A 27,830-nucleotide genomic window follows, 5' to 3' on the forward strand; every position below is an offset into this window, starting at 1 on the left:
ACGAAAACTAGGACGTGTTCCATCAGGTAACGCGGGTGTCGGTGTCTTCGCTGTCTCTACATTTCTTTACATTTGTCTGTCTCTACATTCGGGTTCACACTAAGTTCCTATTCGTACTCCGATAAATGAAACAACATAACGGCAACAGAATGGAACCTACAGGGAACCCCCATGATGCTTCGCATCCTCCTCATGGTTCCCCACGGGAAGATGGTGTAATTTATTTTCACGGCTGCTGTTGAGGCAGACGCCGTGTAGGGCATAGAAAGGACATAGTAGTAGGACACAGTAAGGCAATTCCAGGTACCTTGGCGCTGAGTTCACCCCTGGTTTGGCTCTCTTTTCCGCGTTCTGAAGCAACCGCTCCCCGGCAGTGCCACATTTCGGCGGGTGACAATGTTTCATGCCTCCGCTTGGCGCAGGCGGGCAACAATGAGCGATTCCCTCATGAGATTGGACTTCGATTCGACTCGGTTTGCGGCAGAAAAAAGCTTCGAGTTTTAGCCATTGTTGTTGTTAAACGAGAGGTCTTTGAATCTCTCTCTCTCTCTCTGTCTCTCTCTCTGTCTCTCATCAGCTCTGTTTGGTGATAAAAAACGATCCATAAAATAAAAGCGGCGCAAAGCAGTTTGTGCACGTCTGCCCGTATATTTTTTTTGGAACACCGCCTTTTTCGAACAGCATGCCTGTAGGCGCACCTGCGTCCGATTTTAAAGCGTATATTCTCAGTTTGTTGTACGTTGCTGCCAGGGTTATCATTATCACTCTAGTTTAGGGTACACTTCCCGAATTTGCAGCGTCTAGAGTGCGTGTATATGTTTCCTTAAGGGCTCCGCAGCACTTCCGATAAGCACTTTAACTGTTTCTTTCGCGTCTGGAAGCACTGCGAAAACTGTACTTATCGCCTGCGCGAAGAGAATTGTGCAATTTCCTGATCGTAGCAGTTACAACTTGTGTCTGCTTTGATTTTGTGGCTTTCTTTCTAATGTAGCTATCGGATGCGTTACTTGCTGCAGCTGAAGGAAAGACAGCCAATAGCAGCTACACCACTGTAATGACGTAATTTCAGTGGTCGAACATCGCTTAGACCAGGCAAGAGAAAAAAATTTGAGCTAGTGCCCAAGTTATCTTTCGCTGATGTACTTTGCAACCCCCTCATGCAAGTACTGCATGTGTTAGCTCACAACTTTCTCCGAGCATTTAAAATTTCGAAAAAAAGATGAAGAAAGTGTTGCAGCTTCCGAACAATCTGAGCCCTCTGCCATTTCCTGGCCTATTGTAAAACTGAAAGCTCTGGGTTTTTTTATCGTATTCAGAGTGCTTAGAGGAAAAATAAACGAGCGTGCCTTGTGGCGCTGTTTGTCGACGTGTATGCTGAACCTTGACACGAGCGTGGCTACGGAAACTTTCACATTGAGGAAGGCAAATGCACGGCCTACACAGGTGCGCGGCCCATTTCCAAACGGCAGCAAACAAGCGGGATGGATGTTGTTTTTGTTGTACTCATTGAACCTGGTGAAAGAGAGAGGGGGACGTGCGGTTATGACGCTTTTCGTTTTAAAGTGTTCACTCTTTTTAAATGTTTATTCTCAGAATTAGAAAGCCGAGGGTCCTTTGCTCATGCATCACACCCCCTAAATGTGGAAACAATCTGTGGCTTACTGTAGCTATAACCGGTGAAGCGTTTTATCACGGGACATAAAGGTGGATCACAATTTAAGTTTAAGGTATCAGCAATTTCCGTCTTTTGTCGCCTGACTGCAGAAATGGCTATGAGGACACGAACATATACGCATAAAACTTTATTCGTACTTAACTAGTGTTAAAATATGCCTAATTGATAATTATTCTAGCAATACTGCATATGCAAGAATGAGGCGTATAAGCTTAATGTCGAAGACATGCCTTGACCTTGCAAATGATGCCCTTTAATAACCAATATGTGATGAAGATGCATATCGTAGTGATGAGGCGTACACGTTTGACGATAAAATCCTGTTTTTAACGGAGTGCCACTTTGGTGATGACCTCGTGTTATTGCAAATTCACCGGAGCGGTCGTTTTTCAACACCTTGCGCTTCAAAAAGACGTGGAACATAGGGAGGTTTTGTTCTGGGACTTAAAAAATACATGAAACCCTAGCCATTGAAGCTTCATTTAAAATAATGTGTTTGATATAAAATGCAGAACGGCGTCCAAGAAGACGCACATCTATGGAATTTGGCGGCATGCAATTGGAAATGTTGTAAAGAAGAATTTATCTCTCTGACTAATCCAGGGAATTCCAAATACTGTGTGCAATATTTTTTGGAGTGTCTTTCATAAACAGACACCTATAAAAATGACTAAATCTTAATAGGGCCCATTGAAAGTATTGATGTATTTTGGACTCTTCCTGATGGGAATGATAGGTGACGATTAAAAAGTGTTTAACAGATTGGCAGCAAAGACGTAGATGCGTTATTTTCCCTGTGGGTCAAGGACATGCCATCTACCACCGCACCTTTACAAATAATTCAAGTGATGTGAACGAATCGCACTCACCGGAGCGTGAGTTATGCATTTTGCTTGTGAGCACTTTTGCAACTGAACTTGCGTAATGTCGGTAGATATTACCATAAAACAGTAGTATTGAAGCAGAAAAACTATGTGAATGATTTCGTTGTTCTAACTTACGAGTCAGAGACGTGGTGATAACGTCCATATTCTGTTGAAACATGCCTTGGATAGGTTAAATCTTTTTTACTGGAGGGCATGCCACAACTTTATCAAAGTTAGGAAAAAATGTGGGTAAGTTCTGTTTTTTAAGTAGAAAGGAGAGTATGCTATGAAAAAATAAAATTCTGTGTGATGATAACTTTTTCGACATATGTTCCTTTAATCGAGTATCCCATAGCAATGACCGAATGTCAATAGAGTTAGATGCCAGAGCGTCCCACACAGCTGTCCTGCATTGCTCCTTTTACTATTCGTCAGTGTAGATCATGAGTGCACCTTCGCAGCAAGGACGTTTAGTATGTTTTGTTGCAGTTTTCCACTTGTTTTCTGATTAAGAATGTGGTCTAGGGTCAGCTGAGGAAAGAGCGGTCCATAGTACTGATAGGGTGTATCATGAAGCAGTGACGTATTGTGGTGAATGTTTTTGGGGTCTTGTTGTTCGTCTGGTGACGTGAAACGTCATTAAAAGTGTAAATTGTGCATTTAGTTTGCCTTTTAGGCGTAAAAGGCCCTGTTACAGTATTTGCGCTCGACTGATGAATTGAAATGGGTAGACCAGTTATGAATCTCAGATATTACCTACAGCATTTATGCCCTGTTCGTGAGGTGTGATACTGAATTGTAAGTCTCCGCTGTAGTGCAGCTTTCGAACTTAACATAAAATAAATTTATGAAGGGTCGCACTTGACGCCTCACAGTTATTTTCTTAACTTAGCATATAAATCTGTAGCGTCACACGCACACCATTTATTCATGATTTTAAGTTACGTTTATAGTGCGGGTGATTCGAACTTTTTGTATACGGTTTACTAAACAAAGGCGGGAATTCTAGAGGTTCAGCCCACGTTAATCACAACATCTGTTCTTAGGATCACAGGCGGTTTTTGGAACGAGATTCTTTTTCGTCATGTGAGTTTATTTGATTCAAAGATGTGTTCATGTGTGCCAAACGGTAGCTGTCCTAATTTAATGATTCTACCTAACTGTATTTAGTGCTTCTTTATAATACAGGGTAAGACCAATACAGATATAGTCGCTGCGCTATTTATGAGCCATCAGGGTCTACGGACGCTTAAATTTATGTCACCAAGAAGGAAGTCTGAAAAATATTTGCAATGGTATTGATCTAATGTAGTCGGCATGTAGATATGATTAAAAAGATAATTTCGCGGCTTTCTTATTAGGGAAAGCAAGTAACATCTCCGATGGCTAGTGCCTCGGTGATCTTTATGACCTGAGGTATTCTCCTCCAAATAAAAAAAGCTTAAATGCGATCTTTTTATAAAAAAAGAGAGGTCCCACTCAAGTGTTTGCATAGAGTAGGTGGGGGTTCGGGGCTGACGTATGCAGTGACAATAATTTATGTACGATGATGAAAAAGTGCACCAAGTGGAATGACTCCTTGTGAGATGGTACAGTATTTGATGGTGTCTAACTGTTTATATGAAGGATGTACTTGTCGATGTGGATTTAAGCTTGAGCAAGTTTGATAAATACCCCATGCGCGTGGTTTTCTTATAGGGGATGTGGTAGCCCATGACAATAGATAATTTTCTGAGGGAATTGTTGCCTTCCTGAAAAAGTGAGAGTATGAAGCGAGTGCATTGCGGGTGTGCACACAGCTCTTATTTCTTCAGAGGTAAATATCGACAGTTGCATTGAGCAATCCACTGGGGCCACTGATTATCACTCAATACTTCGGCAGAGGGCGGAAACTGCAGTTGACACCAAAAAATGGTACTGATGATGTCAGTTAAGGCGGTGGTTACGTCTCAAAAGGCTGGGTAGCGTCGGTGTCGATATACTGTGGTAACTGTGCGAGAACATGCTTTCGCAGCACGTGCGCAAAATCTTCCTGTTTTGGGTGCGTCAATTTCTTTGGTACAACGAAGTAAACTTTTTTGTTGATACAAGCAAATAGTGACTTTCAATTTCACGTAAAAAAAAAGTCGTTCCACACAATGTGAAAGGCAGTAGCAGTAAATAGCCATAATGGGCTATTTACTGCTACTCAATGCAACTCACCATTTCGCCTACGCAGTGCTCGCGCGACTCCTGCCTGAAACTGTGCCAGCGGGAGTTCTGTTCTTTTTGTGGTTGGTTTTCCTCCCGCACGTGCCGGCATGGTACTGCCACGTTTTTTCGCTTAATCGTAAAACCCTCCCAACGAGCGTTCCTAACTAAATGAACGGGCATGAATAAACTTTACCTGAAATCTATCTACCGTTTTTATGCGCTACAACATGTGCAGACCTGGCTACTGTCAGAGGTAAGAGTGCCGAGTAGTCCCACGAATTGTGCCATGAGTATAGCCACGCATAGCGCCACGGGATTGTTGCTGCCGTGCGCAATCATGGGCACACGTGTGTTTAACTGCGCTAAGGTTACGCAGTCCTTCGCGTTGCACCGGTGGTGGCGAACTACAGATCTCTCCACGCGCTGCCGTGTTACTTCTAACAGTGACTGCGACGTACAGTTTTCGCACGCTGTTTATGCCATTTATTCATTTTGTCTTGGAGTTGCTTACGAGCCAGGCTTGTCGGATGAGTAGCGAGGTGCACGTTTGCAGTTGGTGCATGGTTCTGTAAAACACACGCTAGTGATTTTTTATGGCGACGATAGCGAACCTGGGACTGTGGGTGCTTTTTACTTTGAGAAAAATGCCCTAATGTAACAGTGCTGAAGGAAGAACAGTGCATTGAAGTGATGGTGCTTTAGTATTGATTCCGTAGTTGCCAAGCAATAACAATTTCCGTCTGCAAGCGCTACCGATGTATTCGCAGTCACAAGGCAGAATATACTGTATTCTGTGCATAATGCTTCTGATATTCCGTGCTCAAAACGCCTCAAATACGCTGTGGTAATTAAATTTCTTTGCACTTGAATTGCGTTCGATTTCGCAGGTGGTTTGCAATGTGTTTTGTTACATGTTTAGTTCAAAAGTATTTTTATAAAGTGCTTTGTCTCTGGCTGAGAGTCACAGGAGATCATGTGGCAAGAAGAGCCGGTTACAGCTAGATGCAACATGCGGTACGCCGGTGATGGCCCGAGGAACCATTTAAAGGCTAAGTCCAACAAAACTGCAAAAGAATAAATAGCGCAACTTTTCGGAGATATTGCTGCTATTGTTGTCCTCATATTCTGTGTGGTATTGTGACTGAGAAGTCCTTACCTCTGTGGGTCAAAAAGGTAGGGATCACTCCAAATTTCAGAATCTTGGTACATGCAGCTTGTTGCAGTCAAAATGCTTAAGCCTTTGGGAATTCAAATCCCGTTGTACTCGTAGTCCTGTACGCTACGCCTTGTCACAAAGGTGGAAAAACGTTAAAAGAGATGCATGCCTAAGCAAAGAGCGCGCTTGGTCTGGCACTGTCCTTGAATTTATCGGTAACCATATACTCGCGGAGTAACTATTTATTTAAACAACGGAGCTGTTGTAGGTCGAGCCCTTTAGTCCGTCTGGTGTAGGTCCTGCGTCATGCAGGGGCACGGAGCAAGACTATATATACAGGAGGCAAAACGTCCACTGTGGCAAGCGCGGGCGAGCAGCCAGATAATGCCACAATGAAAGCCAACATCGACTACAAAGCTTCGTAGCTGCGATGGCGAAGGAGATGGTAGCAGCGCCTGATAGACGAAATGATAGCGCCCACAATTCATTCCAGGGCTGCGGAGGAAGATGAATATCGAGGCGGCTAGGCAGTTTGTCTTCCAAGGACAGATGCCGCTAGCTTAGCTTAAGCACAGCGCTTGTGACGTTATCTCGCCGCTTTAGGAAGGGCCGCTTCTCCTTCCTTCTTCTTCTTCCTACGTGCACAAAGGTAGGAACAGCTTCCCAGACCTTCTTGGGATGTCGCACTAAATGGTTCCCAGACCAACCGATAGAAGGCGTAGTAATGTCGTAGGAGTGGGTGCTTCCCCCTCCCACTAAGGGAGCGAGCCTCCAGCCACTGACGTTTAGACGCCGATCCCTTGGCGCGAACCGTAGAATTTGCGAGGCGACTGCGCTGGCGTTCCCGGGCGACCGCCCATTGACGCTCTAGCGGGTACAAGAGAACGTCCGCTCAGCTGTTTCAGCAGATTTCGCACTGGGTGGAACTGGGTTTACGTTTTTTTCTCGACTATATTTTAGGTCTATGGCAGCACAGGCGGTTGTAAGTTTCTCCTGTCCAGCGGCCATTAAAAAACCAACAAACGATTATACGTCCGTGGCGAAATGAGGATACTTTTGCACAGTTACTGTATGTGTTTATTGAAGCTATCCTGTTCTAAAGAAACTGAGAAAATAAAATATAATTTCTTCACATCGTTGTGCACCTGTTATGGGTAAAGGTGGACAATACTAGCTTTTTATCAACAAATGTTTGCAGAAAAAACATAAAAAAGCGTGCGGAATATTTTTTAGTTGTTGTAATTTTGCGGCCTATTAATTATTTTAGTTAGGTGGGATAGCAATTATTATCTCGAAAAGGGTTTTTAATACTTCTGTAGGAATGGGCGCACAAGGTTTAAACTCGGAGCATGTTTGCAAAACGTTTCAAGATGAACTAGTAATGTTTAGATGTCTCATTTTTAATTTGATTGTAGCGCTGTAATACGCAATGCAGGTGCAAGGCCACATATTCGTTACGGAAACGATTTTTCGTTACGGAAACGATTTTCTACGTAATTTCCAAATTGTTACTTGGAAACAGGCTCACTACTGCTTCTTTTACGTTACCATTACACCAGCCCACCAGGTACTTCCTAATCAGCACGGTGGTGGGGTTCTAGTGACAGAGGACTGGTATTTCGAGGTAATTCACTATGCAGCTTGGCTATGCAGCATGGCAGCTGGGTCATGCACTGGCAACTGTGGATGATTAGGAAAATTCTCAACATGTCCGATGATTCTCAACCGAACAGTAGCTACGAGATAATATTCAACGCCCGTTAAACGTGTGGTGTACTTGTCGACGTCAGATAATTTTCCATGAAGTGCCCTGCGCATGCAATAGAGCACTCTGCTTTATTTAAAAACTTCGAAGAAGACCCGCCCCACATTCCCCCTCCGGAGAGTACCTTTCCCAAAAGGTCATCGTATCGATTGAACGGACATATGATACGCGTCGTTCTGAACGTTTTCGAGCACACTAACCCCTGTGACTTTTGGTGATTGGCTTCAAATACTTTTGAAAGGTGCTCGCCTAGGGCACAGAAATTGCCGGCACGCCTCGCAAACCTAGGTCTGGATGTTCGCTCACTCACTCACTCACTCGCTCACTCACTCACTCACTCACTCACTCACTCACTCACTCACTCACTCACTCACTCACTCACTCACTCACTCACTCACTCACTCACTCACTCACTCACTCACTCACTCACTCACTCACTCACTCACTCACTCACTCACTCACTCACTCACTCACTCACTCACTTACACACACGCACGCACACACACACAGACGCGCACGCACACGCCCAACCCAACCAAGAGGAAGATAATGCTCAGAACCTGAATGATGATCGCGACCTTTCGAATTTCAACGCTAACGAGATTCCTGTAAGCACACCGGAAATGAGGCTGCTTCTTTGTAACAATATTTACATGATGGTGACAAGTGCCTTTTTTGTACAAAAATATTCTCATACAAATGATACTTACCACTACCATGTTCGTGAGTCATAAAGAGCTATGCTCGGTTGCTGTTCCATGTCGTAGTCGCTGGCCACGTATATACAATTTCTCATTTTTAAACCACAAAAATAATATCAACTGCTTGGGCCGGCCATAAACCGCAGAAAAATCCTTGATATTTAACAATTAGTTGCTTTTACGAAGGTAGGGTGAAAAATCACTCCCACCTAACATTTTGATAATAGACCCGCTTTGATTCTTTTAACACCATCTCTAGGTACTTCAGTTGTCCTGTGGCCTCATAGGAGAGGTTCCCCTGAAAACAAAAAAGGGCAAGAATGAACATACAGAAGGCATGGATTCTGCGGTATGCGCAGTATTTTTATCTCACCTTCGTTCCGGTTGTGGCACGAAGATGCTCTCTCAGTCTGTCGTGGATATCTGGGTGCATCGCAGTAAATAGAGAGCTGCTGCAATCGAATGGGCAGTGCCGTCTCACCTGCAGGCAATACGATTTAGAAACTGAAATGCGACTAATCTGAGAAGAAATGATTATTCTTCTTCGGTACAAAATGCGGACGCGCTATGGGTTTTCAAGCTGTGCCTCTTAAAGATGAAAATGGTGTTGCTTTTGTAATCTTCCACTTGTCTGATAACCACAAAAATTCTTCGTGTGGTTGCCTTTTCTCTGAATCGCTTACACATATATCAAAAACAGTTTGAAGGGGTGTAGAAAATTTAGTCATTGAAGCAGTTTTGGATTGATTATGGGGCTTAACGTGCCGAAGCTACATCTAGGCTGTAAGGTGCGATACAGTGGAAGGCTCCAGATTAAATATGTCCAACTGGTTACTTATAACGCGCGCCGAAAGCTCGACGCACGGGCATTTTTGCTTCCATCTGAAAAGCAGCCACCACAGCCGAGATCTAACCTGCGTGCTTGGCTACGCAGGAGAACGCCTTAATATTCATTTGGCGGTGGCTCAGTGGCTAACTTTGAATAAATATTAGAGCTCACTGAAGATTTAGCGGTGGCTCAGTGGCTAACTTCGAATAAATATTATACCTCACTAAAGGAAAGCTAACACTCACGAATGAAGGTTAACTTCGATTGAATGTGTAATAACAGTGAATGTCAGTTTCGGGTGAATGTTAACTTAATTTCACGGGATACATTTCACCCGCCGATGTGGTGGAGTGGCTGAGTTGTTGTGCTGCTGAGCCCAAAGACGCGGGTTCGAATCGCGGTGGCGGCTGCTTTCCTGATGGAGGTGAAAAGCGAATACGCCGATGTGATGAAGATTTGCGTGCACGTTCAGGATCCCCAGGTGGTCAAAATTAATACAGAGCGTTTCACTACGCCTCGCCTAAAAGCGTGTGTAGCGTCGCCAAGTTATACCCCACAATGAATCAATAATCAACAGAATACATTCCATAGCAACAGATGAATTGCCCGGAACTACTGTTTAATGAATACGCTCAAAGTACCCCTTTCAATACGCTGTTTGGTTTTTTTTACCGCTTTCTAGACACTGTTTTAGTCTTTTTCCCAGGCCTGTTAGTATGAAAATATTTTTCCTATACCAAGCGTGATACAAACAGCTACCGCTGAACGCACTAATGCTAACGAGTGTTACCGAGAACAATACATGAAATACACCGAACTTCGTTCACTACCGTCCGCCATGTCTTGCTTTACGTATTGCAGAAATTGCACCTGGTACTTACCAAACAATTTAATAGATATCTATGTGACTACTTTGGCAAATAACTCGGTTAAACAACTCACCCTGCGAACATGTACACGCAGGTGTTGATCCGTACTTCAATGTGGGAAACTCGCTGATCGCCTTGGTTCTCTGAAGAAGAATGTCATTAACGTTTTAGCATTTATTGTTGGAGGCACATGAATCAAAATGCCTAGAGTTACAGGAGAATTATATCTCCGTTGGAGTATTTATAATGCTTTCGAAGGCTTTCATAGTAATGCAGAAGCGGGTCGCAAATTAAACATGTACGTTGAAAGAGCAGGGCGATCTCCGCTGAAGGAAGGCTGAACACTGAGGTTTTAAAGGGAGTTGGGAAGTGTACTGGATATTTGCACTGATAAATGTTCCGGCGGCCCCCTACAACTTTTTTCATGGTTGCGTGGTTTTTCTTTCTGCCCAAAATTTACTTTTTGCCGAAATCTTTAGTTTAATATTTGAAACAGTACGAAGGTCGAATATGCCCGCCTTTACGTTAGCCCAATGCCACCATTTTTTTAAAAGCTTATAAACGATACAGACATCCAGATCTCATGATCTGTACAAGCACATGTAGAAAAGTCCATATTTTGTGAAAACAGCTTATTGTTTCGCATGTATTCAGCTGCCTACTGGGAAAGAAGTAGAAGTGCGAAAGCAAAATAGTACGCTCAAGGTCACAGTGAATGGCGTCTTCTTTGTCTAGGAGGAATTGTAGGAGGTCGCCACTCTTGCTCCTCTGGAGCTTCTCTTTTTTAAAATAATTAATGAGAGCTACGAAGCAGTGTAGGCAATCTGCGGCTGGGGATCGAGCTGTCGTGGCTGAGTAGTTAAAGCGATGGAGTAGAAATCCATTGGGGTCTCCCGGGACAGGTACGAATCCTGTCGACTGCGGGCTGGTTGCGGCTCTTTTTTGGAATTATCAATGACAGCTACAGAGCAGTGTAAGGCAATTTGCGGCTGGGCACGGCCGCGGGCTGGGGAACGAGTAGTCGTGGCTCAGTGGTTAAAGCGATGATTCTGCTACCGGTTGCGCTAGCGTGCGGTCGCAGAATATCGAGCTCCACCCAAGGAGCGGCTTCAGCAGGCCTTTCGGCCCGCGGTAACAGGTTTCTTGCCCAGGGTGCCGAGGAATATCAAGTACTTTTGCCACAGTTTCCCTCAGGTCAGTCAGTTTTAAACACGGTTTTTCTTCATGCCGGCATCCGTGCCCGGCGTTACCGTGTTTAGGACTTTCTGGACGTTTTGGCTTTTCTGGAACTGATCCCCGACGTTGTAGCATGGGGGCCGTACCAGTTGTGTCACGCCTGGGCAGTGACGTTCAAGTCGGGGGAGAGTGTGAAGAAGATTTCGGCACTCACTGATATCAAGGTGAAGGATCGTCGGTGCCTTGTTATCGACCCTTCTAATCAAGAAGCCCGCCTGAAGCTACACTGGCTGCTGCACAATGTGCCGGACGACGCCGTTCGCGCTGCGCTGGCACCCTACGGATTTGTCGGCGAGGTGCGCAGGGAGCGGTGGCGCGTCGAAGGCATCCAGGACAAGGGCTTGACGCTTCGTACGGTTATCAAGTTGAAGGCGGGCGTGAGTGCCGACGACCTGCTGCGTGAACTTCCTGTGCGGGGGACAAGGCCCTCGTCGTCGTCGCCGGAAGGGCTCCGCAGTGCTTGCGTTGCAACCACAAGGGGCACGTTAGGCGTGAACGCAAGGTGCCGAAGTGTTCTTCGTGCCGTCGCTTCGGGCATGACGCAAGCACCTGCGTTAAGTCGTACGCCAGCGTCACAGGACCAGCGAGGGACGACGACCTCCTCGAAAACCTCATGGACGATGTAGACGCGGAGGAGACCGCAGCAGAGGCCACCGACAAGGCGGTGAAGGAGCCGACATCGGCGGGGCGGGTCGAAGCCGAGGCTGGCCAGCGCGTTCCTGAAGAGGAGCAGCAGGTCCAGCCGAAGGCGCCTCCCCCTCACGTCACGTCGAACGAGGCCAACGGCACGGGACAGTCATGTCACGAGACGACGGAGGCGGCGGCTACCGCAGCGGAAGCCGTGCAATTGGACCTTAGTGGTGCCGCCGCAAAGCGACAGCGCGAAGGTAATGACACCGGGCAAGATGACGGACTCACCAGCAACGAGGAGCCTCCGGCTAATGCGTTTTCAGGGAGACGACCGAGCTTTAAGCCGAAGCCCAACGCCCCCCCAGACCCAACAAAAATTCCGGCTCCGCCCACATAGCAGGCACGTCTCTGCGAAAGGTAGTCGCGATCCTTTTAACATGGTTTACTTGAGCAAACCAATGCGCATCGCCATGCTTAATGTCAGGGGATTTTCGGATTGGAGACGACAAAATCATGTGTATCGACTCGTAACAGATGAGGATTTGGACATTGTGGCCTTGCAAGAGAAAAAGGTAGGGAGGGAGGACCAGACGGATGGAATGGTGCGGCCCGTTATTGCGCGCTGTGATGTGCGCGTGTCGCATGCGGTCGGGTTATCTGCGGGTTGCCCCCTTTTAATTCGGAGAAGCGTAGGGGCGGCTATAAAGAACATCCCCGCCTCGGGAAACGGGCGGTATGTTGTGTGCGACTTCGAGTGTTGTTCCAATGAATGGCCTGTAATATGTGTCTACGGGCCCACCAATACAGCCGAAAGGAAGGCTTTCTCTGAAGAAATGCGTCCATGGTGTGAGGCGGAACAGCTTTTAATTTTAGTGGTCGATTATAATTGTCTTTGCTCAGCGCGCGACAAAAGCAGCACGACCAATTTCAGAAACGCCAGTACGGTGGTACTGATTGAGATAGTAGCCGGCTGCGCCTTGGAAGATGCAGGTGATAGCATGAGCAATGCAGACACCGTTCGCTATACGCACTTTCAGGAAAATAGTCATGCGCGGCTCGACAGGGTGTAACTTTCTGTAGAACTCGTACCTGAATGTGACAATTACGAATTGACCCAAGTTTCTTTTAGCGATCATTGTCTGGTGTCGTTAACACTAGGCAGGGCCACTAAACGTGGAAACGCGTTCTCGTGGGGTTTGTGGAAAATGAACAACAAACTTCTACAAGATGATCAACTCGTCGAGGCCGTTGACGCATGCGCACGGGCCTCATTTAGCAGCGCAGTTGTGACGAGCTTCATTCTGAAGTGGTAGTTGTTGAAACAAGAGGTTAAACAAACTAAAAGCCATTGAACGTCATTCTGCAATAAAGAACGACGAGAAAAAGAAAGAAGCCACGCTACGAAGTCATCTCGACGCTCTATTGTAGAAGAATGTAAATCGCCGGAGACGTGCAGAGATGACATACAGAATGTAAAGAACAGCTCGAGGTCTTAGATAAGGGCAAATATCATGGCGCGCTTGTTCGTGCAAGAGCAGAAAAGGTGCTGCTAGGAGAGGCGCCGACCAACAGAGCCTCATGCTCTGAGAAAAAGTACGCTCGCAGAAATGCGATAGCGGAAATAGAAAGCGAAGGCGTCTTGTACAAGGACCAAGCCAGCATAGAACGCTGTTTTTGTAACTTTTATGACAATCTGTTTGCACGTCACGCTATTGATTTGATTGATTGATTTGATTGATTGATTGATTGTGGGGTTTAACGCGCCGACGCAACGCAGGCGATGAGGCGCGCCGTAGTGGAGGCCTCCGGATTAATTTTGACCACCTGGGGATCTATAACGTGCGCCGAAATCCCGAACACACGGGCGTTTTTGCTTTTCGCCTCCATCAGAGAAGCGAACGCCGCGGCCGGGAATCGAACCCGCGACCTCGTGCTCAGCAGCGCAACGCCTTAGCCACTGAGCGACCGCAGCGGGTGTCACGCTATTGATATCATGGCGTTTAAGGATGAATTTGAGATTGTTGCCATGCCTAAACAAAGAGATGTCAGCACTGCTCGAAACAGACACAACAGAGAATGAAGTAAGAAAAGGTATAGAGGAGTTGAGCCCAGGAAAGACGCCTGGCCCCGATCGGCTAAGCGCTGCATTCTAGAAAAAGTTTTAAGAGTGCCTAAGTCGGGTGTTATGTACTTTATGCGCTGGGGATTATCATAATGGTGTTTTCCCACCGCCTTTTCTTGTGTCGCACACCATTTTTATTCCTAAGTCAGATGATGACGCCAAACTCTGAGCTATATCTGGGTATCGAACAATCAGTCTAACTAATGTAGACTACAAGATATTATTGGAAATTGGCTAGCCGCTTGCAGTCTGTCATTAAGGCCATCGTTGGACCACATCAAACATGCGGTATAAAGGGGCGGTCAATAGTTACGATCATTCATACTGCTCGAAGTGTTCTTGAGTGTTGCGACAGCACTCAAGGTTCTCTAGCAATGCTCCAGGTAGACCTGGAGAAGGCGTTCGATCAGGTATCACACGAGCTCCTTATAGCGATGTTAGAGCACATAAATGTAGCGGCTGTTATTCTTCAGGAAGTCCGTATGGCGTATAGTGGGTGTTAAACTAGCCTTGTTGTGAACAAGTCGCTCAGCAAATCAGTGCAGGTTCAACGTGGCGTACGTCAGGGTTGCCCGTTGTCCCCATTGCTTTTGTTAGTATATGTAGAAGCGTTTTGTTTGAGTATTAATGGAAGCAAAACCATCAACGGCTTTCAACTACAGTCGTGTGAGGTGCGTATGTTGGCCTATGCTGACGACATTGCTCTTTTCTTTGTTGATTAAAGCAAGATAAGCGGCGCTGTAAAGAACCTAGAGGCCTTTTGTAAATGCAGTGCTACCAGCGTGAACTGGCAAAAATGTTTAGGTTTCTGGCACGGCCAATGGGAAGATGCCCCAGAGGTGTTTGAAAGTATAAGCTGGCAGACGACGCCAACCAGATACCTAGGTGTGCCTCTCGAAAACTACGAGGACAGTGATCCCTATTGGCGCAGACAGACAGCTGAATTGCGCGATAAAGCAGAAAAATGGCAAGGCACTGGGCTCTCCATTTTTGCAAGAGGCTCTGTCTGCAATGTGTTCTTGATAAGCAAAATATGGTACGTGCTCCAGGTGTTACACTGTTCGCGTGCGCATGTGCAGGCGTTGCACCGCGTTTTCGCCGTGTTGATTTGGGAGTCCACGTGGGAAAAAACAAGTCGAACAAACTTGTTTTGGCGCGTGCGTCGCGGGGGCCTTTCCTTGTCTCATTTGTTTTTGCGACAGGTTGTCAATCGTTTTCTCTTCCTTCGGGATGTAAAAGACCCCTTTTTGCGTACTGTTTGCCAAATGAAATTGTCTGTGGTGTTACCCGATTTTGTTATAGCGTCAGCACGTTTCCCTGTCTTGACAATGAAAGGATACTTCCGGGAAGTTGTTCACGTGACCCAGTTTTTACGTGCCCGCTTCACGCTGGAATACCTATCTAGCGTTACGCGGAAAATATTGTATAATGATCGCGTTGACTGTGTATTTCCAGTTCCACTGTACCGGTCAATGCATCGTGCAGGACCAGGCCCGGATGTGCTTAAACGCGTGAAATGTATCGTGGTACTGCCATGGATTAAAACGTTCTTTATTAAGCTCCACGCGGGTGTCCTACCAGTCAAAAAATGGCGAAAAGAGAAAGGACTGCACGTTCCCTGGGGGATCGACTGTTATCCGTGCAAAAAACCGGAGACAGTAGAACACGTGTTTGTCGAAAGTTGGGATGGGGTCTTTTTTTGGGACGTGCTTCAGCGGACTTTAAAGAAAGATTTCCCTCTAGACGCCTACGGAATCAGGTTTATACCCATCGAGAATGATTGCGGGTTGCCGTACAATTTGGTGATGGTTTTGGCCCTGCACGGCATTTGGATATCTCGCTTGGCTATATGCCACCGCGATGTTGATGCTAAGCGTTCCAAGGAATACTTTGGAGAAACTGTTCGTTTGATTGTAGAGCTTTGGAAGATTCAGCCTGACCGCCCGGAATTGTTTCCAGTAATGGAGTCGCTGAGAAACCTTACGCAGTTTTAGCCATTTTCTGCTAACAAAAGGCTGTTAGCAGTTTTATCAATCTATGTTACAGCTTTGTGTACCTGTTTTTCTTGCTTTGCGTGCTTGTTGTCTGTCAAATATGGAAATAAAAACAGAGTGGTTAAAGCGATGGACTACAAATTCTTTGGGGTCTCCCTGCACAGGTTGGAATCATGTCGACTGCGCGCTGGTTACGGCTCTTTTTTGGAATTATCAATGACAGCTACGGAGCAGTGTAAGGCCATCTGCGGCTGGGGGACGAGCAGTCGTGGCTGAGTGGTCAAAGCGATGGACGAGAAATCCATTGGGGTCTCCCCGCACGGATTCTGATCCTGTCGACTGCGCGCTGGCTGCGACACTTTTTTGGAACTAGCCATGACAGCTACGGAGCAGTGTAAGATAATCTGCGGCTGGGGATCGAGCAGTCATGGCTGAGTGTTGAAGCGATGGACTAGAAATCAATTGGTGTCTCCCGGCACAGGTGGGAATCCTGGCGACTGCGCGCTGGTTGCGGTTATTTTTGTGGTATTATCAATGACAGCTACGGAGAAGTAAGGCAATCTCCGGCTGGGGTACCAGCAGTGGTGGCTGGTGTTGAAGCGATGGACTAGAAATCCATTCGGGTCTCCCTGCCCAGGTGGGAATACTGTCGACTGCGTGCTGGTTGCGTCTATTTTTGTGGTAATATCAATGACAGCTACGGAGCAGTCTAAAGCAATCTCCGGCTGGGGAACCAGCAGTCGTGGCTGAGTGTTAAAGCGATGGACTAGAAATCCATTGTGGTCTCCCCGCACAGGTTGGAATCCCGTTGACTGCGGGCTGGTTGCGGCTATTTTTGTGGTATTATTAGTGACAGGTACGGAGCAGTGTAAGGCAATCTCCTGCTGGGGAACCAGCAGTCGTGGATGAGTGTTAAAGCGATGGACTAGAAATACATTGGGGTCTCCCCGCACAGGTGGGAATCCTCGCGTAGCGGGCGCTCCGCATTCCGATGCGTGAGGGCGCTCGCGTAGCCCTCGCCGTAACGGCGGGCGCTACTCTCCTCCTCCTCTCTCCGCTCAGTGACTGCGGGTGTTGGGCGCCTCCTCTCCACTCCAAGATCACGATATCCACCGTAATCGCGCAATCAACAACCGTGCATTCGCACTTACACCCTCTCCCCCTCGGGGAAGTGCGAGGGAATTTTTTTGGTAGTATCAATGACAGCTACGGAGAAGTGTAAGGCAATCTGCGGCTGGGGAACCAGCAGTCGTGGCTGAGTGTTAAACTGATGGGCTAGAAATCCATTGGGGTCTCCGCACTGAGTTGGGAATCCTGTCGACTGCGTGCTGGTTGCGGCCATTTTTGTGGTATTATCAATGACCGCTACGGAGCAGTGTAAGGCAATCTGCGGCTGTGGAACCAGCAGTCGTGGCTGAGTGGCTAAAGCGATGTACTAGAAATCTATTGGAGTCCCCCCGCACAGGTGGGAATCCTGTCGACTGCGTGCTGGTAACGGCTCTTTTTTGGAATGATCAATCACAGCTACGGAGCAGTGTAAGGCAATCTGCGACTGGGGAACCAGCAGTCGTGGATGAGTGTAAAAGCGATGGACTAGGAATCCATTGGGGTCTCCCCGCACAGGTTCAAACCCTCTCGACTGCGTGCTGGGTGCGGCTCTTGTTTGGAATTATCAATGACGGTTACTGAGCAGTGTCAGGCAATCTGCGGCTGGGGAACTAGCAGTTGTGGCTTTGTGTTAAAGCGATGGACTAGAAATTCATTGGGTCCTCCCCGCACAGGTGGGAATCCTGTCGACTGTGTGCTGGTTGCAGCTATTTTTGTGGTATTATCAATGACAGTTACGGAGCAGTGTAAGGAAATCTCCGGCTGGGAAACGAGCAGTCGTGGCTTTGTGTTAAAGGGATGGACTAGAAATTCATTAGGGTCTCCCCGCAAAGGTGGGAATCCGGACGACTGCGTGCTGTTGCGGCTATTTCTGTGGTACTATCAATGACAGCTACGAAGCAGTGTAAGGCAATCTGCGGCTGGGGAACCAGCAGTCGTTGCTGAGTGTTAAAGCGATGACTAGAAATCCATTTGGGTCTGCCCGCAGAGCGCGGGAATCCTGTCGACTGCGTGCTGGTTACGGCTATTTTTGTGGTATTATCAATGACAGCTAGGGAGCAGCGTAAGGCAATCTTCGGCTGGGGGACGAGCAGTTGTGGCTGAGTGGTTAAAGCGATGGACTAGAAGTCCATTTGGGTCTCCCCGCACAGGTGGGAAACCTGTCGACTACGTGCTGGTTGCGGCTCTTTTTTGGAAAAATCAAGTGAAAGCTACGGAGCAGTGTAAGACAATCTGCGGTTAGGGAAGCAGCAGGCGTGGCTGATTGTTGAGGCAATGGACTAGAAATTCATTGGGGTCTCCCCGCACAGGCGGGAATCCTGTCGACTGCGGGCTGGTTGCGGCTATTTTTTGGTATTATCAATGACAGCTACGGAGCAGTGTAAGGCAATATGCGGCTGGGGAACGAGCAGTCGTGTCTGATAGGTAAAACGATAGACTAGAATTCCATTGCCGTCTCCCCGCACAGGTGGGAATCCTGTCGACAGCGTCCTGGTTGCGGCTATTTTTGTGGTATTATCCATGAGAGCTACTGAGAAGTGTAAGGCAATCTGCGGCTGGGGAACCAGCTGTCGTGGCTGAGTGGTTAAAGCGATGGACTAGAAATCCATTGGGGTCTCCCCGCACAGGTGGGAGTCCTGTCGACTGCGTGATGGTTGCGGATCTTTTTTGGAATTATCAATGACAGCTACGGAGCAGTGTAAGGCAATCCGCGGCTGGGGAACCAGCAGTCGTGGCTGAGTGTAAAGCGATGGACTAGAAATTTATTGGGGTCTCTCCGCATAGGGTTTGAATCCTGTCGACTGCGTGCTGGTGCGGCTATTTTAAATGCAGAGCATTTGTATAACTCACGATGTCACCAGTGCGTCGGCGTCCTCAGCAGGCAGCCTCCCCCTACACTATAAAAAGAAAAAGAAATAACAGTTACCCGCGCCTGGTTTCGATCCCACGTCCCTGCGGGCGGAACGCAATGTACATGCTGCTCTACCAACTGCGCCACAAAACGACACCGAATCAAAGGCCACGAACGCGCCTTATATCCTTGACTCATTCAGACTGGGTCGTCAGCGGCGTGCGTTGGCGACTCAGCGGCGTGATAACGGCGTGATAGCTGCGTGGTGTACACATGATAGCACCAACCCCCCAAACACAAACGTTACCGCAACACGACCACCCTCTATAAGGCGGGTTGGCACGGGCTCCACTTCAGTCAACTCCTGGGCTCTCTTCTCTTGCGTTCGTCGGTGGTCGCAGTTGATAAGCGATGGAAGCAAGAACTTCAACTAGTACCTTAAACTAGGCAGCGCGCTGCCGACGCCGAACGCAAGCGTCGTAAGCGTGCCGCCTACGCCGACCTTCGTGAATGAGAAGCCGCGGCCAAGCGTCAACGTCGATCAGCGGATCCAGGCCTTCGTCAGGGAGAAGCAGCGTCTGCTTGTCAGCGTCGGGCCACGGACCCTTCGATTCGTGCGCGACACGCGGCCGCTACACGTCAGCGTTGGGCCGCGGATCCCGCGGTTCGCGCACGAGAAGCGGCCGCCGAGCGTCGTCATCGAGACGCCGCCCTGGAGGCCGTCCGCGAACGCCAGCGGGCTCCGCAGGCACGTCACTGGGAGAGTTGGGGTGGCGACGCCCACTTCAAGCGCGAGTTCCTGGACCGGAGCTTCGGGCACAGCTGCGACGTGTGCGACCGGCTCTGGTTCGACAACAACTTGACCACGGTCGGGAACATGCGTAAACTACCACCACCAAGAACTACAACCAACAACTGCCACCACCACCACCACCAACCCTACGCCACGTAAACGACCCCAATGCTCTGCATTTACTCGTGTCCCTCGCGCGGGGGCATGCGATGGAGAATTTTTGTGGTATTATCAATGACAGCTACGGAGCAGTGGAAGGCAATCTGCGGCTGGGGAACGAGCAGTCGTGGCTGAGTGGTTAAAGCGATGGACTAGAAATCCATTGGGGTCTCCGCGTGCAGGTGGGAATCCTGTCGACTGCGCGCTGGTTGCGAGTCTTTTTTGGAATTATCAATGACAGCTACGGAGCAGTGTAAGGCAATCTGCGGCTGCGGAACGAGCAGTTGTGGCTGAGTGGTTAAAGCGATGGACTAGAAATCTATTGGGGTCTCTCCGCACAGGTGGGAATCCTGTCGACTGCGCTCTGGTTGCGACTTTTTTTTGGAATTATCAATGACAGCTACGGAGCAGTGTAAAGCAATCTGCCGCTTGGGAACGAGCAGTTGTGGCTGAGTGTTAAAGCGATGGACTAGAAATCCATTGGTGTCTACCAGCACATGTTCGAATCCTATCGACTGCGTGCTGGCTGCGGCTCTTTTGGGGAATTATCAATGATAGCTGCGGAGCAGTGCAATGCAGTCTGCAACTGGGGCACCTGCAGTCGTTGCTGAGTGGGATTCTGCTTCTGGCCGCGCTAGTCTGCGGACGCATGGTGCTTGGCTCCTCAGGAGTGGTGAATGCGGCCGTATCTGGCTGCGGAAACAGGTTTTTTGGCCAGGAATCTAGAGATTACCCCGTCAGTTTTCCAGTTCTGCCAACAGGTCGGTGTGGTTTAAACGCCATTTTTTCCATGCGGACGTTCGTGCGAGACCTTAGCGCGCCGAGGACAAGGTTGGAATCCTGTCAACTACGTTCTGCTGCGTTTCTTTTATATAATTTTCAATTATAGCTACGGAGCAGTGTAAGTGAACCTGGTGCTGTGGGTGTGGCTGTATAGCTTGTGGAAGTGCCGCGTGACGGACAGGCACGCTTAACGCCTTAGCCCAATGAAGTCCATTTTTCGTGAGCAAACTGCGTTGGTGCGCAGCATTTATGCGGCGCAGTGACCCACCAGAATGGCTGCATCTGTTGGACGGGTGCGTCTGCTTGCCGGGGTTTTGGCGGGCGGTTTATTTTGGCCGCAGTGATGTCTTGGATGACTCATAACTTTTGTAGTCTGTTATAAGTGCAGTTTTCCACGGAGTAAAAAAAAACTAGTCGAGGCTGAGAGGTTAAAGCGATGGACTAGAAATTCATTGTAGTCTCCCCTCGCAGGTTCGAATCCTGTCGACTGCATACTGCTGCGTTTCTTTTTTTTAATTTTGAATTATAGCTAGGGAGAACTGTAAGGCAACCTGGTGCAGTGGTGCGAGAAGTCGTGGCTGAGTGACAGACGGCCGTCCTTTGTTGCGATCGGGATTCACCTGAGTCAGACTGCAGAAAATGGTGGTGGGAAGGGGGGTACTGAGTGCGACGCTCACGCTACGGGACTTAAGCACGACGCCTGGATAGGATGTTAAGCAGCGATGGCCGGGGCAGGCCCTGGTAGAGCTTAGCAACCCCGCCAAACAAAAAAAGCACACACAGCCGCACCCCAAAGGAGCGACCCAATTACAGGAATACGAGCAGCATGTAAGCTGACGAGACGAACAGTACTGTCTGCTTTCTTTCTTTCCCGTTCCCGTTCATTTCTTTCTTTCCCGTTCCCGTTCCCGTCCTTTGAAGTACTTCAGTACTTCAAAGGCCGCTACATATGGCCACACTACACGTGCCATGCCAAGGAGAAAGGCACAAACAATGTCAATTGCGTAGAATAATGTACGAAGAAGAAATCGATGTTCTGGCGATACAGGCGAAGGAAATAGAAAGGGAAGAGAGGACTGAAAAACTGATAAAACCTTTGTCAAACAGCTTTATTGCGTGTGTAAGCCATGCAGTGGGATGTGCGGTTGGGTGTTGCATCTTCTTTATAAATAATGTTGGTATTCAGATCGATAGTGTTGTATCGTGTGTGTTTGGTAGGTTTATTGTGTGCAATTTTGTTTATTTCGGGTATAGTTTTCGCGCATTGTGTATTTATGCACCGACGGTGTGCCGAGAGAGAAATGTGTTCTTTGAATCTACCCAACGTTTTTGGGATTGCGAAAGGCATGTCATTTTATATGGTGATTTTAACTGCTCCACACGCGCACTTATTCCACCGTGTGGATCAAACCTCCCTCGTGGGCTCACCCGCCGTCAGCAGGTGGCGCTACGAAGGATTCGCGTCGGGGCTGCTCTTACACCAGCTGTCACCCACACCTGGCCCCCGGGTTAACGGGCTCCGTTTGGCCGGACATGTCCATTTTGCACCACGTCGGCATTGACCGCAGACATTCACCATCTTCTGTGGACTTCCGGTGGCCTCCAACGTTCCCGACAGCAGGTACTACATAGTGTGGGACTCAACCCAGGCTGGCCTCGCGACTACAGACGCTGGCTCTTTGGGCCGTATCACCGGAGCCTTTTAGATTTTCTTAGTGAAAACTACCTGTTTACGTGCATTTAAACACACCCGCCTCCACCGTTTTATGCTGCAGAGCAAGCTTTCGCAGTTAAAAAAACTGCGTTTGCGAGAGGGTAGACCGATGTGGCGCGAGTAAGTGGCTAGATTCCAGTACTCAGCAGCTGACAGAACTGCTAGAAAAACCCGAGTTGACGTCACCCATTGCTCTGATAAGGAGAACATGCTACGGTTCACGCATTTTCAGAGGGCTAGCCACGCCCACGTAGGTGGGATTTATTTGTCGGGTGATTTAGCTCCCAACTGTACGGGCTATAGCGTTGAGTAAGTGTCTTTCAGCGATCACTGTTTTGTTTTGTTCTTGCTCAGGGGGAGGAGAAGCAACTTCAAGAAGTTTAGCTGAGTCCTATGGAAACTAAATGCAAAACTTTTAAGTGATGAAATATACAACGAGGACGTGATGGAAGATTTCAAAAAACAAAAAAGTAACGAAAGCATGGCCTGGGGAGATAGATGGGAACGTATAAAAGAATTTAGTAAACTGTCCGCTAAAGGGTAGAGATTATTGCAAGGGCTGAAATAAAGAGTGAGAACGTACTCAGGAGTAGTCTAAACGCATGCTCCAACTGGAATGTGAAGTGCCGGGCGCGTTCACCGACGACATCTCACAAATAAAAAGCAAGTTGGAAGCAATCGATAAAGAGCGTTACCGGGGAGCAACAATACGTGTGTGCGCAGAAGGTTTACTAGCGGGGGAGATGCCCACGAAAAGGGCCTTAAGTGAGGAAGTGAAGTACGCAAAGCGCAATAATATTGAAGAAATACTATGGTAGGGACGTTTGACTAACGATGTGGAAAACATAAACGATGTGGACATGTTGCGAGTGGAGAGGTAGTCAGTGATTTCGGTCGGCCGCTGGACAAGACAGTGAGGAGGAGCATCCGGAGAGAGCTGTGTCCACCAGTGTTGCATCTTAGTAGACAGAGGTGTAGACAGCAGGAAGGCGATGTCCTTATTTATTAGACGTAGCGCTACCCCGAAGAATACAAGCAGCATGGCGAGTCTGAGCGAAGATGGCTGAATCAGTCTGGCCCGGGAGCGGTGGGCCCACACAGTTACGTAGTCGTCTTCGAACACCTGGCTGACCAAGAAGCAGAGAAGATGTCAGTCACTGGGGATTGAATACTGCACGGCGATCACACATACCGCAAGCAGGGGCGATCGCACGCAGTACAAGCAGGGGATCACGGCTTGACAAATATCAGCGTGACAATATGAACCTATTTTATATATCTCGATCGTTGACGGCGGTCATCATTAAGAAAGAATTTTGAATCTTCGGCACGATACGGACGGGCAAGCGTAGCTGTAAATGTTGCCGTAGTACAGCGCAGTGAAGCCACGTTTGTCTTAGGAAAAATATGATTTCGGGGAGAGCGTACAGTGAACGCCCATGCAATTGATCGGACATTGCTTGTGCCGGAAGCACTAGAAGCGGCAGAAAACACAGAGGCCGCTCGGCGCAGTGACCTTTGGTGGCTCTAGTGCCTCCTTGTATTTTTTTATTGCACGCGCTATTGCGTTTTACGAATAAACGAGCGATTAGACAGTTTCGCTGAGTGAGCGTACGAAGAGCCGGCTCGGCCTTGAGAGGGGGTGGTCGGTAGCACTTCCGTTGGCGCCGCAAAACCGCACGGGGCGTTCCCTTCATCTTGGCTGAACGTGGAGGTCAGAAGAATGTTGTCAGGCGTTTCTCGGGTATGTGCGTGTGGTAGTAAGCGTTAATTCAAAGGCAAAATGAAAGGGCTAGGACGAGCAACACTACTCAAGTATGCAAAGGATGAGAACAAAATAATACAGAGTCACTTGAAGCACATGAACGTACAGTTAAACCTGGATATAGGGAAGTTGGCCAAAATTCGCAATTTTTTCGTTACATCCAGGTTTTTTTTACATGCAGGTTTTGAGTTGAGGCTTGAGTAAATGAAGTAGAAATGAAATCAAAATTCTAGAAATCGGTGAAGGTGAACTCACACGCCATGGATTTATTTCACAGTGAAAAGCTGCGTGAGTTGCGCCTCCTGCTTTCCCACGAGTTTAGGCACTACGCGGCACTCCAAAGGAGCAAGGTCACTCACCTCCGTATTCACAAACTTAACTTAAGTATCGATTTTGACACTTTTCGGTGCATTAGCCCATTTCAAGGACCAAATTGATGCTCAAATGGCGCATTTTCGCGATCTTCGTACTCTTTTGTGCACTCACAATTGTTGAAAGTGTGCTAGCTAAGATACTGTACCGGTCGGCGACGTCCTTCTTTCCCGCGGCAGTGACGCCATTTAAAGGAGCCATGAAGACAACATACAAGTTGGGTTTATTAGAAAGACTGCTTAGTCCCAATAACAATGATACCAATATCATCGCAATCTTCGAAAAAATAACGGTGATATTAAAGAAAACGTGGGAAGCAGCCGCGACCCCTAGCCAATTTTCCGCATCTTTTCTATGACGTCACGAAACCTTGTTTGTGGGATTGGTGGCCGCCTAACTGACCTGTCGCGACGACACATGACTGGACGTCTGTAACGGGGCCTCTAGTTCCATTTCACCGCATCACTTGAATGCTAACGTGCAGTTAACGCACTGAAAATTGTTTTATTGTTGGCCCGTATGACGTCATTCTTGCTCATAACACGTCACTGTGGCGAAAAATTTGATCGTTTTTAAATACTTCTTTCTTTTCGTAAAAAAAAATATTTTGTGGCTGTAATGGCACTGAGTAAGATACTGAATACTAGTTTTTTGAAATTAAACGAAGTTCTATTTTCTCTTCATGGCTCCCTTAAAATTGCGAGCTTGTTTTCAAATGACACGACTTTTTGTTTTGGGGCAGCACGAACCGTTTCATTTTGTGGCATATCCCACAAACCGCAACACCAACAATAGAAGTTGAGACGCGCGGCTACACGCTGACAGGTAGGGCTAACACTTAACGGACACCGCATTCACACGCGGAAACGCACGGTAGTTTGCGGTGCGGACGAAGTTCGATAAATTAGTGTGTTCATTAAGCCAGTTTTCATTAGTGTAGGGAATTCGTTACATCGAGGTTAACCGTCACGACGCCTTCGTTACATAGAGGTCGCGAACACATGGGTTTCATTGGGGTTGGCAATGTGGAATTGAAAAACGTCGTTAAATAAAGGAATTCGTAACATACAGGTTCGTTGCATCCAGGTTAACTTGTACGTGGCTGGCAGCATTTAAAGACGGCATTTGTTTGCTCAACAGGCACTACAAGCGGTAGAAACGTAACGTTCCCGTGGGGAGCCCCTATCAAGAGCTCAACAATTTGTCGTGGAGTGCAGCCAGCAAGTCGTGCCTTCAGAGCAGGAAGAACTGAAGCAGGCCGCCGTGATATAGACCGAATACAAAGCAAGAAAACTTTGGTAAAAGAATTCAGACGCGTTCGGCCTGCCAGTACATCTTTGTGCTAAACATAGTTAACGCAGAAAAGTGCAAAAACAAGGCCCTTCTTTTAAGGCCACCATGTGATGCAGATACCGTAGGTGACCAGATCATCCCATCACAGTTAACGAGGCTGAAAAAGCTGTGGTGGACTCGAACCCTCGTAAGTCAAATGGCGCGGGGTTTTTGACAGTGGCGTTTTCGAGGAAGTTGATCAGCTTGACGCTTTTCAGCCATTATTTCTAACTTATCATACTTTACTTCTACCGAAAACAGAAGACGTGAACAAATTTAAACAGGTAACAAGTTATCGCGACATACGCTTAGAAAACGTTGATCATAAATGGTTACAAATATATTATGGAGGCTGCAGACACTATTCCCGCTTTGATAGGACACCACCAAAACATGTAGAAGGAACGAAATAACGGTATTTTATAACACATACACAAGTACTAAACTATTGTGATGGTACAAAGGCCTTTCCGTGGTCTTGTTGGATTTATAAAGCGCGTGGGATCATGGTCTACACAAGCTTCTATTCCTTGTTGTGGAATTTATTATAGTTGGTTTTCGAGTTTTTGAAGTCGCAGAAATGGCTTAGAATCATTGTATGGCACGTTTGATAACGGAGTACGTTGGTAAACAGATCCTAGTGGAAGGATATGTATGCAGGGATGCCCTATACACCGTCTTTGTTTTGTACATATTGTCGTGGGAAGATGTATGTTGATAACATACTGTCAATATATATTGTCACGGGTAGCCAGAGGGACGATGAAGAAGTGGTTAGGTTTCGACGGTCCGGCAATTGTGTGTGCTAGTTGCTCGCTGCGAAGCTTGGGCAACACCTGTAGATACCTAATTATTCGGTATCTACTCTGAATATACTACGTTAACCACTTAAACATATGTTAAGACTTTGTGTTTAAGTAGAATCATACTTTATCATACTTTACTTATACTTTACTTCTACGGAAAACAGAAGACGTGAACAAATTTGAACAGGTAACATGTTATCGTGACATACGCTTAGAAAACGTTGATCATAAATGGTTACGAATATATTATGGAGGCTGCAGACACTATTCCAGCTTTGATAGGACACCACCAAAACATGTAGAAGGAACGAAAGAACGGTATTTTATAACACATACACAAGTACTAAACTATTGTGTTGGTACAAAGGTGTTTCCGTGGTCTTGTTGGATTTATAAAGCGCGTGGGATTATGGTCTCCACAAGCTTCTATTTCTTGTTGTGGAATTTATTAATGTTGGTTTTTGAGTTTTTGAAGTCGCAGAAATGGCTTCGAATCATTGTATCGCACGCTTGATAACGGAGTACGTTGGAAAACAGATCCTAGTGGAAGGGTATGTATGCAAGGATGCCCCATACACCGTCTTTGTTTTGTACATATTGTCGTGGGAAGATGTATGTTGATAAAATACTGTCACTATAAATTGTCACGGGTAGCCAGAGGGACGATGAAGAAGTGGTTAGGTTTCGACGGTCCAGCAATTGTGTGTGCTAGTTGCTCGCTGCGAAGCTTGGGCAACACCTGTAGATACCTGAATATTCGGTATCTACTCTGAATATACTACGTTAACCACTTAAACATATGTTGAGACTTTGTGTTTAAGTGGAATCAAAAGTAACGACCTTGAAGATTTTCAACGTCACGCTGCTAAAATTACACTACTGGCGTACGCATACGCCAGACAACCTTCCCAACAAATTACGAAGGGTGAGAAGGAGGAGCTTTTATTCTGTAGAATAATAAATACTTTTCTGCGATTTGGTGTGTGAGCTTGTAGGGGTTGCCTTACATTGTGTACAGGATTCTTACTAGTAAGTTAATATTACTGCCGTTTTGTTTGCTGGTAGCGATGGTGAACGCGATGCTGTCTCTTCCCCCTGAATGGCGATTTTT

General features: G+C 47.3%; 5 non-coding genes across 5 annotated transcripts; all 5 read left to right on the forward strand.

Moving 5' to 3' along the window:
• The first annotated feature begins 10,895 nt into the window (after positions 1-10,895).
• On the forward strand, positions 10,896-10,977 carry Trnas-aga (transfer RNA serine (anticodon AGA)). Its single transcript has one exon. It is a non-coding gene; the product is annotated as a tRNA-Ser (tRNA).
• Positions 10,978-17,599: 6,622 nt separating this feature from the next.
• Trnap-agg (transfer RNA proline (anticodon AGG)) lies at positions 17,600-17,680 on the forward strand. Its single transcript has one exon. It is a non-coding gene; the product is annotated as a tRNA-Pro (tRNA).
• Positions 17,681-18,710: 1,030 nt separating this feature from the next.
• Trnas-aga (transfer RNA serine (anticodon AGA)) lies at positions 18,711-18,792 on the forward strand. Its single transcript has one exon. It is a non-coding gene; the product is annotated as a tRNA-Ser (tRNA).
• A 1,276-nt stretch (positions 18,793-20,068) lies between these two features.
• On the forward strand, positions 20,069-20,150 carry Trnas-aga (transfer RNA serine (anticodon AGA)). Its single transcript has one exon. It is a non-coding gene; the product is annotated as a tRNA-Ser (tRNA).
• Positions 20,151-20,227: 77 nt separating this feature from the next.
• Positions 20,228-20,309, forward strand: Trnas-aga (transfer RNA serine (anticodon AGA)). The gene has a single exon. It is a non-coding gene; the product is annotated as a tRNA-Ser (tRNA).
• The last annotated feature ends 7,521 nt before the right edge of the window (positions 20,310-27,830 follow it).

Source organism: Haemaphysalis longicornis, unplaced genomic scaffold (genome assembly GCF_048455015.1).
Source record: "Haemaphysalis longicornis isolate Haplotype H1 unplaced genomic scaffold, Haemaphysalis longicornis Haplotype H1 scaffold_2, whole genome shotgun sequence".
Classification (NCBI taxonomy): Eukaryota; Metazoa; Arthropoda; class Arachnida; order Ixodida; family Ixodidae; genus Haemaphysalis; species Haemaphysalis longicornis.